Source organism: Anolis sagrei, chromosome 4, assembly GCF_037176765.1.
Source record: "Anolis sagrei isolate rAnoSag1 chromosome 4, rAnoSag1.mat, whole genome shotgun sequence".
In the NCBI taxonomy this organism is placed as follows: Eukaryota; Metazoa; Chordata; class Lepidosauria; order Squamata; family Dactyloidae; genus Anolis; species Anolis sagrei.
The window spans coordinates 92,854,144-92,866,301 of record NC_090024.1 but is presented as its reverse complement, the minus strand read 5'-3'; the positions used below and the strand labels follow the sequence as shown (position 1 = coordinate 92,866,301).

General features: G+C 39.1%; 1 long non-coding RNA gene across 1 annotated transcript in view; it reads right to left on the bottom strand.

Moving 5' to 3' along the window:
- LOC137096810 (uncharacterized) overlaps positions 1 to 12,158 on the bottom strand; it is a 66,882-nt gene that overhangs the window by 38,030 nt on the left and 16,694 nt on the right. The gene's annotated exons all lie outside the window — the stretch shown is intronic.

Here is a 12,158-nt window from a genome sequence, read left to right as displayed (position 1 = left end):
ACATTTCTCAAACGGTGCTCCTCCGGGTGTTGTGGATTTTAGCTCCCAGAAATCCCAACCAGATTATTAGCTGTTAGGAATTGTGGGAATTGAAGTCAAAAACATCTGAAGGAGAACAGTATGAGAAGCTCTAGCCTAGAGTAATTCCTGTGCCATATTAGACCCATGCCTTATGGTTAGAGACATTATTCCTGTCTTGTTTCATCCTCACAAAGGACATGAGACAGTTTAAAGATTTATCCTCTATGTGAGATATCACAAGGATGTAGACTTTTCTCCACTGTGCATTGCATTGCAATCAAATTGTGAGCATGCATATAAAATCAAGGTGAGGACAAAACACAAAATTTGACATTTCATGGTCTCATGATGGTATGGTGGAATTCCTACATTGTTGACTCAATTTGCAAAGATGGTCAATCTTAATTAGAATTTTGACCATGATAAGATTTCTTTGGCTATGGGTTTAGGCGTAGAAAGACAAAAAGTACATTCTTCTACTATGGAACTCCAGCAATTTCCCATGCAAAGAGGTGTCTGAAAAGACCCATTTTTATCTGTAGCATAAAGTAAAGATCTTTACACTTTTGCCTTCTTGATCTGGAGAATTTCATTACACTTGCCTTCTAATTCCTGCTTTTCCACCAGTATAGTGAGATGATAGAGCTCATCAGATCTTCACCCTCGTCTTTCAAAAACAGTCTGTATTGGCCCTGATACACATGGCTGAAGCCCTCTGCTGAAGGTATCAGTAAAATATGTCTCATATAGCTTGGGGCATTTAGGTGTTCATGGTAGGGCCATTGCAACATTTACACATTTGAGACAGTGGAGCATTTATGTTTTATAATTTCTGGCCATGGCTATGATGACAACATAGTCATATCCAATATTAGCTGGTAGCTGCATAATCATATGGGTTTGCCCCCACATTAACAAATACACACAATTCCATCACACATATCTTCATGCACAAAGATATGGAAGCTTGAGTATCCCCCCCCCCTTCCTGTCAGTGGATTGTTGCAGTTAGGCATGTGATTGAAATCCGGATCCCCAAAGCTCATGACCTGGAGAGGTCCAGTTGAATGGCCATAGACGGTACTGCCAGATGATGAACTTTTCTCATATTGAATATTTTCCTTGATGGGCAACACTTGTGGCTCTTTATGAATTTCTCAATTTTATTTCAGATTTCTAACATTTTTGTGAAACTTTGTGGGTAATTTTCAACTTTTTTGGGATATAAAATGTGTTTTGTGCAAAATATGAAACTTTTCAAGTTGGAAAAAAACCCCTCACCAAACTCCCATCTTCAGAAATGCAAGAAGAAAAATATCTCATAGCATTTGTGCCCACAAGAAATAAAAACCCCATTGAATATACTTTACATCTTTCCTCCACAAATTGAAGCAAAGATTAAATTCTTTAAACTATCATTTCCAGGCCAAACAAATTACTCAGTTTCACAGACGCCATATTTTGTATGCCTTACATGTAAACTTATTGCAATTATAACAATTGTACACATCCACTGATATACAATGGGACTGTTATAGTTGTACATACACACACCCATACAGAGAACTAAAGATGGGGAAGCGTAAAAATGCTCTGCCATAATATATTCAACCAATTCAGTGATTAAAAAATGAATATTTGCCCGATACCAAGTGGCAAAGATGCTGTGGGTGGATGGCTCCTTAATGTTCTCAATGAATTGATTCCAGTATTTAACTTGTGGCTTGATCAGAGTCAGAATGTAATATGGGAGGGACCACAGAGCTATTTGAGCCTGCTCAACCCCTTCATGTGCCTCTGTTTGTTTTGGACTTTGATCCACCCTTCTGCCTTAATGCAGAATTATCTTCTCTGGTTGTTTTGGGGCTAGGTAGCAATCCCCCCCCCCCCCAACACACACTTATTCTTGAATAATTTGCCTATTGCTAACTATATTCAATAGACTGGGTTGACTGACATATTATGGTGTCCATAAATAGCACATCATCTAGAAGATATTCAGGGAGAATATCAGAATTCATTATACCCATTGACAACATTTGGTGAATGGTGGTGCACTGAAGCAACCTCTTTAGGTCCAGCAACATGTAAAGTTGCAAAAGAGTCTGCCATGGGCATATCACTGGGGATTCCCTATTCTCTTGTAAAGTAGCACCTTAGGAGAAAGGGCTCTTGGCTTTCCTTCCAGACAAACTTCAACTAGGGTGAACTATAAGCATTAGGTTCCATCTCAGGGCTCGTCGTTTCATCCAAGGAAGACTAGGGATGTGATCATAGCCATCTGACTTCAATCAGACACATATTAGGTTGTCCTCCAAGTTTGATTCAGAGATAACTGACATTAAATAGAATACAACCATCTGACATGATAACTTAGCAAAGTCAGAGTGTGAACATTTTATTTTTGGATGTAGTGGTCTTAGGGTATAGGGTTTCCCTTAAGTTTTGCGTCAGGCAGAGAGTGATTAATGAAGGATCTGAACTAAGGAGAACCAGACAAGTGAAGCTTTATTGCACCCAGTTGAAGTTGCTCATTGCTGTCTTGGATGCTTTGGGTATTCAGATAGAAAGAAAAAAAATCAATAAGAAAGTTAAATAGAACAACATTAATCTTCTTTTATAGGGTTTATTACTTTTGCTTCCTTACTATCAGCTATAAAGGTAATCTTAACAAATGGAAAAGGTAATAGTAGTAATAGCAGCTGTGGTTAGACAGGTCATAAAAATGCTTTACGAAAGGAGCAATGATCAAGGATGGAATTTTAAAAATATTGTTAGTTAATTGCTGAGCCAGTTGTAAACATTAGACGTTCATGGTAAGGTTGTGCTCTTCTAATAGAGGCAAGCTTTGAAACTGGGGATTTAAGTTTTTTTTGTTCATGTAGACAAATTGAAAGCTTTACCATCTATGTGGTCACTGCAAAAATATAAATAAAAAATACAAAGTATTTCCTAAAGGAATTAATGAACAACTAGCATGGCCAGATATTGCCTATTATAATAAATATACTTGATTAGAGGATTAGAAAGGCTTTCATCTTATGTAGACTGAAGAAGATGCCCAACCTTAGAAAATCCTGTATTTTGGAGTGGAAGATATTTAGCATTTTAACTGAAATCAATATGGTTTAAACAGATTTGGTATCCATGGTTGCCGTTATCAATGTTTCAAAAATATCCCCCTTCCTTAAGCATTTGTGAGCTTCTCAAAGGGCGCTTCCAGATAGCACTAAAATGTGGGTTTTAAATGAAGGACAGCAAAAACCTGGGACCTCAGAACACAGACCTGTGGGTCCGGGAATTTCTTCCCCCGCCACCCTTACAGGCTTCTTCTGCATTGGAACAAGATGGAGGATGGATGGGAAACATCTGACAGAAGGGTTTTTAAAAAAGAAAACTCATTCTGTTATGCACTGGACCGTATATGCACAAATATGAACATCTTTTAAAAAATACAAGCAGATCCGCATGTGCACATATGTGGTTCTTCACATAATGGAGTGCTTTTTAAAACTTGTGTCAGATTTCTCTCTTCCCCTAATTGTTTATTCAAGCTCTGTTTAATATTATAAAGTTTAAAATAAAGAGTTTTAGTGAGTTCTAATTGCTCTCTATTCATGCTTCCTCTAAATCAGTTGTGTGTCCATTTCACAGCACCAATCAGCTGATCAACTATTTTGGGCTTTTAAAATGTGGACATGTTCTGGAGCAGTCTTCACAGAAGGGAGGAAAATTAAATCCCATTTTTTGCAGTAGGGATATAGTCTACAGTGATGTGAATATGCACATTTTATGGCCAGAACTGGGATAAAAGGGGACATTTTTATTCCGATGTTTTTCATCCATTGCAGTAAATCATGTCAGATTTGCCACTAGCATCATGTAGCCACCCCTCTTTTTAACTTGGTAAATCCTGTATTTTAGGTGCTGTGTAGATGGGCCCTAAGTTGTTTCTATGGCATGCTTCCAGCCCATGTATAGTCAAACATGAGATTTGCTATTATCCACCGTTTTAGGTATCCACTGGGGTTTTTGGGAGGATCTGTGTAAGTATCTGAAATAAATATGTGGATTGTAGTGTACAGTTATCTGGTATTTAGAAGAACACAGACTTATTTAAATTTTTGTCATGTCAGGAGCGACTTGAGAAACTGCAAGTCGCTTCTGGTGTGAGAGAATTGGTCGTCTGCAAGGACATTGCCCAGGGGACGCCCGGATGAATTGATGTTTTTATCATCCTTGTGGGAGGCTTCTCTCATGTCCCCGCATGAGGAGCTGGAGAGGATAGAGAGGGAGCTCATCCATCTCTCCCCAGATTTGAACCTGTGACTTGTCGGTCTTCAGTCCTGCCGGCACAGGGGTTTAACCCACTGCGCCACTGGGGGCTCCCGGCTTATTGAATGAATATTGACTTTTCCTGATTGCTATTCCACAAACTTGCAAATACCATGAACAAGCAACGACAATTTTGACTGTGACTACATACAATCAAATAAATATAGGATTATGTCATGATGCTTTTGCTTATATGGTACATGTGAGGGAGTGATTCATTGTGTGTGTGCATATGCACACTTCAACAGACTAGCTCCTGGAATTCTTTTGCAATAAAAGGTTGAGCATTCATTACCTGAAATGCTTGGGACCTGATTATCTATCTATCCATCCATCATCTAAGCACCGGGATTGTGGCGTAGCTGGCTGAGTGTCAGCTGCATTAAGATCACTCTGACCAAAAGGTCATGAGTTCGAAGCCAGCCCAGGCTGGAGTGGGTGTCCAGCCATTGTGTAGCCCGTTGTCGACCTTTGCAACCCGAAAGACAGTTACATCTGTCAAGTAGGAAAATAAGGTACCACCTTGTGTGGGAGGCTAAATTTGACTAATTTATGAGGCCATAAAGAAAAAAGACTCTGGGGAATGTGGAATGCGGAAGAACTTCATCGGTGTCGTTGATGGACGATGAAAAGCAGCAGCTCCCCTGGCAGCCAGAAAAAAAGTTAAATAGCCTCGGTGTATTTGTCTGTTAAATGTTGTTTGTCAAACTGGCATTGAATGTTTGCCATATATGTGTTTACTGTAATCCGCCCTGAGTCCCCTGCGGGGTGAGAAGGGCAGAATATAAGAACTGTAAATAAATAAATAAATAAATAAATAAATAAATAAATCTATTTTGGAGCACTAGTATTTGCATATTCATAATGAAGATGAGTTGGGAAAAGGGGAGCTAGTTTCATCAAGGAGCCCTGACAGAGGAAAGAGAAGGGGTGTCGGGGGGGGGGGGCGCTCTACTTTGGTCCCTATAATAAGCAGATGTGCTGGATGCTTCCTTGGCCATCAATAGCTAGTAGGGAAGGGAAAGTGCCCCCCCTCCCGAGACTTTTTTAAAGTATTTCTGAGCTGGATAAAGGTTGCAGCCACCACAGCTGCTGTGCACTCACCCCCAGAGCACAGATGAGCTCCCTCTGTCAGCTCTGTTCTACATCTTGTGGGAACCTGAGCAATATGTGAGTTGGATCTGGAAGTGATTTTGTTCAGAACTAATTTATAAAGCTCTGATTATAGGGCACTCAATGCAGGCCATATTAGATTTGCCAAACACAGTCTGGGGCAATACAGATGAGGGAATCAAAATTTTAAAAAGATGCATTCAAGGGATATGTTTTTAAATAATGGGTGACTTCAATGTTTTTCACATTGGCTAGAGAAATGCATATTCCAGAGAAAACAAAGGGCCCCTCCAGACAGGCCAAAAATGCGGGACCTGTCACAGGTTTACCTGAAATGTCCAAATGATGCCTCAGGTAAACCTGAGTTAATCTTGAGTAAACTGGAATTTGACAGTTTACTCTGGACTAATAAAACACAATTAACTATGGATTAATAAAACACAATGTAAGATCTGGATCTTTCCAGTTGTGGGCCCCCTAGGATCACTCTTCTGTGATCCTGAGGGATCAATCCACACTGTGATCCCAGTTCTTTGGGCCCTTGGCGCTCAAATAAGCAAGATAGGAGTCCACCCTCCCCTCCCAGCACCCCATTTACCCCAAAAACATATGTAAGGCATCTGGCTGCATGCTTGGCCCCCCTTTTCACACTGCAGGAGCCTTCGCTGAAGGGCCTGAGCATGCTGCCAGATGCCTCACATACATTTTTGGGGTAAATGAGGGGCTAGATGCTGGCTCCATGCTCTCCCAGGTCAACCTCTCATTGACCTGGGAGGACATGGAATCCCCCCCCCCCCCAGGAAAGCCTCCAGATGTTTTTCGACTTTGGTTTCCACAATTGCTGACAGCTGGAAGGCTGGCTGGAATTTTTGGGAGTTAAAGTCCAAAATACTTGGAGAAGCACAGTTTGAGAAACACTGCTCCAGAAGAGGCAAGGGCAAACTTCAGCCCTCCAGGGGTTTTGGACTTCAATTCCTACCATTCCTAACAGTTTGCCCATGCCAGCTCTAGAATAACGATTCAATTGACTGACCCAAGAGAATTAAGCTTATTTGTTAACCTGTCAGGATATACTGTGTGAAGTGAGTGCAGTTGAATTGATTGAAAATAGTAAACACAGTGCTATCAAATGTAATTTGTTTGGAATTGAGAAAAGTGTTCCAAGGGAATCAAATACATTCCCATTTGACTTGAAAAGGGGAAAGCTTTCTAAAGTGAGGGAACTGGAAAAGAAAATAAAAAGAGTCAAATCTAAAATATGTTTGGAAGAAAGCATGAACTCTAGAAAAACATCTTCATGTCCAAATCTCTAACCTTAGGCCCCAGAACAATGTTACCACTACTGTTTCATATCAGTAGAGTGTACTGAGATGCATCAATAGGGATAACATTATGATTACCATAAAGTTACTGATAGGGTTTAATTAACACATTTAGTATCGCCTGTATCTACTAAACATTCCAATATCCTTGCCTCAGATGAAGTAAAGTGTGTCATTTCTGCTTTGCAACTTCATGGTTCATTGAAAAGCAACACAGTATATTTTTGTAAACACACACACACACACATACTAGCTGTTGGGACCTAAAGGTACTCCTGTAGCACAAAGTTATAGTATTCTTGGTAAAGTTTTATCTCATTCATTTTATTCTACAATAATAGACCCCTCCCTCCTTTTTCCCCAGTCTTTTCTAGTGTGTGAGGGTTAATAGACAAATTATTGTGATTGTAATACCAGACTATTTTAAAAAGTTCCATATTTGATATACTAGGCTGTGGTTGACTGTGTTGAGAATTCAAAGATCATCTGAGTCACAAAGGGGCATTTGCAATATTTCTGTGAATGCAATATAAACATATGGAGGATGAGCTGGGGAACTAATTAAAATCCCAAATCACACTCAGTCTAGAATTTATAACTAATATATTTTCAAAATATATCCCCTAGTTAATACTATGATTTACATGGATGCAAACTCTTATAAGACTAAGGATTTGATTCTGTGTATTGTGTTTCACTTTTTCATTAAAAATGTGACTTAAATATTTTCTTCAAATGCTAAGTAAATGTAAATGGTAGATGCAATTAGATTGCAAATGAAAATGATACACTAGCAATGGGACTGGAGAAATTATTATTAATAGTGTTTAGTAGTTTGCAAAATGTCAGACAGGTGCAATGTTTAAGTTTCTCTTGGTTAAAATTAGTTCCTTCATTGCTCACTTACTCATGTACTATGTATGCATAGATATAAGAGTGATTGATTCTCAGAATTAAACACTTCTGCACATTTGTATGAGCCTCACTCATGCGTTACTATTTGAGCAATCTTAATTGTTTGGCAAGAAACCAAAAAGACAACCTAACTGTCATGTTATTATTGGACCTGTCCTTGACTGTGTCCTTACTAGCTCTGGAAAAGTGTCAATAGGAGGTGGCTTTGTATGTTCAAAGGAGAAAATAAGTGTCAAAACATTCTGCCTACACCATTCTCTGTTCTATAAACAGATAATTGAACACTTCTTTCTATGACCAACAATGAAATAGCAAGACCAGACACAGCAAATTGGGTTAAACAAGGGGCACTTTATTTGACCTTCCTTCATATCTTCCATTTTGTACCAGCTAGCCTGAAGAAGGTTTCTAGAGAACTCTCATAGCACATCAAATGTTGAGATGTTTTGGTGATCGTAATAAAAGTATTCAACAAACATAAGTTTTATTACTAAGCACCAGCCCCTTGTCTACTTTGTTTCCTTTTTATACCCATTTGTAGAAATACATTTGAGAATTAGGGTGCATTTTTTAAATTTTCATTCTGGAACTTCATTTAGGATTGCTTGACTTTACACTGTGGAGTATTTTAGGAGCCACATCAATTTTGTGACAAATTTCTGTCCTGCTGGGAAGCACATGCCAACTGTTATTTCAGTTCTTTCTGAACAGAATGGAAATGGAAGTGACTTAACTTGCTGGGTTGCTGTAAGCATAGATGAGAACAAGAAATATTACTTACTGAGAATCTTAGGGTGATCTACACATCTATATCAAAAGTAGGGATAATATAGCCAAAATTGCATGCTTTGATCTCTGTGGGATACATTTAAGCAAACATTTCCCTTTCTCATTGAAAATAAATTAAGTGGCTAGAATCATGTTCCATATTTCAAATGATTAATATATTTTAGGGGACATTAAAAAAGGATTGCTCATGCCTTGAAGCAATTAAAAATGTGCACACATAGAAATCATCATAGTTTTCCTGAAGTCTCCTCAGTTAAACTCAAAGATGATTCAAGATCTTATGGGAGGAGAGAAAAATGTGTGCTCTTGGCCAATGTAACCCCATTCCTCCTTTTCCTTTGACCTCTAAACCGGTGGAATAGAAATAGACAGGGAGCTATTTAACCCCCCCCCCCCAAATCTATTTGGTTTCAAAGTTTGGGAATCATGAAATCATGGGAAATATAATTCTGGGAGTCTATTATTTAGCCTGAAGGCACCATGCTAAATAACAGACCCACAGAATCAGGATGTAATACAACATCAGAAGGTCTGGGTTGAAGCTGGTTGGTAAACCATATATTTGTGATAAAAATGCTTTAAATGTACCTTTGGAAACCACTGCCCATTAACAATGCTGCACAAATAGAATATGGATGAGGCAAACCACTGTAAAATCCATGTTAAAGAATTTAACCAATTTGTTGAGAAGCACCAGGATTGTGGCGCAGCTGACTGAGTGTCAGCTGCATTAAGATCACTCTGACCAAAAGGTCATGAGTTCGAAGCCAGCCCGGGTTGGAGTGAGTTTTCAACCAATTGTGTGTAGCCTGTTGTCGACCTTTGCAACCCGAAAGACAGTTGCATCTGTCAAGTAGGAAAACAAGGTACCACCTTAAAGTGTGGGGAGGCTAAATTAACTGATTTATGAGGCCATAAAGAAGACTCCAGCAAAGCATTCCAGCGGGGAAGCATGCGGGAATGCGGAAGGGCTTCATCAGTGTCGCAGATGGATGATTAAAGCGACAGCTCCCCTGGCGGCCAGAAAAAGTTAAATAGCCTCTGTGTATGTTTGTATATGTTGTATGTTAAAATTGGCATTTAATGTTTGCCATATATGTGTACACTGCAATCCACCCTGAGTCCCCTGCGGGGTGAGAAGGGCGGAATATAAAAGCTGTAAATAAATAAATAAATAAATAAATAAATAAATCCAAACTATGATTTGGCACTGAAGTGATCGTTAGTGCATGTAAACTGATGTATGTCCAGTAGCTTAGGGAAGTATTAGTTAATTGTAAAGAATTAAAAAAAATACTTTAAACCAAAATATAGGGTGGGAAGTTTTAATCGGATTTCTGTTGTGACTGCAAAGCTTCAAAGACAGAAATGACAGGGGTTTAGAAAGCAGCAGACGGACTGGCTTGAAGATTTTGACTGGACATTAGACATGTGCATTTGAGGAAACCTTGTCCCATTTCATGTTCCAGCTTTCGTTGGGGGCCCCTATCCATTTTTTTGTAAGTCTCCTGAAATTAGGAGGGTTGTTTTTGGTTCTTTCATTTCAGGGCCCAAAAATCGGACCATTATTGGGGGTGGGGGCTTCCCACCCATTGGCTCCCCACCCATTGGCTCCCCACCCATTAGCTCCCTTTCCCAGCATGCATTCTTCTTACCTGGCACTAGCTGTTTCTACTCTAGAGTAAGAAGTGCTCAGCTGCAGGCTCGCTCTGGGTCTGACTGCTTACACGCCCTGCCACACATGCATTGTCTTTCCAAGGCAAGGAGGCAAGTTCAGATGCACACAAAAGCAGGCTTTAATGTTGAGCAGATTTTCATGTGGGGAGGGGGCTTCCTGTTTTGTGCTTCTAAAAAAACAGAAGACATGAAAGAAATGGTAGAAACTGTAGGAATGTATTTGGCGCACAACCCTCCTGGACAAGTTGTGAAATTTCTAAGGGTATCATTGTGGTAATTTGACATGTTTTCATTTTATATGTTTTGGGTACACCTTCATACCACAATCGTTCTTCACCTCACATGAACTTTTAGGACATTTTTGTATGAGCTCAGTTTAATCCTGTTTGCATATATTTTTAAAACTCTTTAACAGTAAATATTGTTTTTAAAAGACAGGCCTTTTTAAAAAACTGAGAGAGAGCAAAGGATTATTAAACACATGACAGACCATGACATGTTCACAAATTGAAATAAATATTTTGGACTGTATTACAATCATACCTGATTGTGATTATAAAATCACTTCTAAAAAGACTACTGTGTGTCAATAATGAAAGGTAAGGATAACTTCATGGCCAGAAGCAAGTAACATTCCATGAGAATCCTCCCCTTTTGCCCACAATCACTGTGAGCAAGTTGAGACGACTGACTCCATCCATCTTGGCATTTTCCTCCAAGGGTACACTTTGCAGCTCTGTCATCTTTAATTACTCCAGTTGCAGTTCAATGATTCCACAACTAGTTTCTTCTTTGTCTTGCTAATGTTGCATGAAATAATGGACATATTATCTTCCTCTGTCTCTTTACTTTCAGCAGGATCTGGATACTGGGAAACTCAAATATGAATTGGGTGATGTTTTCCTTTTTGGATTCAACCAAAACTCTTTGAAAAATGTATATTACAATGCAACTGAATTTCCCCAAGTGTGCAGTGACTTAACCTAATAACATTGACATATAGCAATGTAATGAAGAGGAGGGGAAAGAAAAATCAATAAGCCTTTAAGGTTTCATTGTCAGTCTCTCTTGCCACTGTAATTTGTTGCTGTTGTTCCTCTACTTTACCTTCAACATTTACTCTAACCATTCATTAATTAGACAGCTGCCTACAAACTCCAGTTTGGGAGACTCGGGTTCAGAACTTAGGAAGATTGATTTCTGATATTGCAACTCTCAGAAGTTCCATTGTGACAGAGGACCATCATAGCAGGAGATTGGGGAAAGCTGCAGTCAAAAATGCTTTGACAAGTGCAGCTGACACTTATTTTTAATGAATGTTAGTTGTAGGAAACTAGCTGCTAAGGGGAATCTATCTTGCCACACAAACTTTCTATATAGCCTCTAAATAACATAAGTGTCATTCCCATGGCTTAGAAATATTAGCCATGATCCTGCACCCAGAAGTATACATCTATCATATCACTATATCTCTGTAGCTATGTTTTCCAAAGATATCACCAAAATCTCATAATGTAAGAAACACACATCCCAGCATAGCCATTTTGAAGTAGTCAAGAGAGTGAGGAATGAGTGGTGAGGTCTACTTTCACATAACTGGATATGCTCAAACAGATATGTTCGAAACAGATGTGTCCCGTTCATCCGTCTGCTGTCCATAGAAACAGCTGTGTTGCAGAGGTGGAGGTATGCATTACCTAGAAAGTAGGTTTTGGTGGGGATTTTAGGTCTCACAAATGGCCAGAAAGTGTGTGGTAATGTTGCAAGTCTGAATTACTCCATTGTAATTCATGCTAACCAATCTCTCTGAGGTCACAACTTCCATAATCTCTCATTATGAATTTGATGAATCAAGGTTTCTTTGAATTGTATTCAATAGCTAGATAAGTTGTTGGAATTTAATACACAATTGAAAACACATCTCTTTCGGCAGGCCTACTTGATCAATTTTAAGTTGTGAATTTTAATCAGTGCATTTCACTGCAT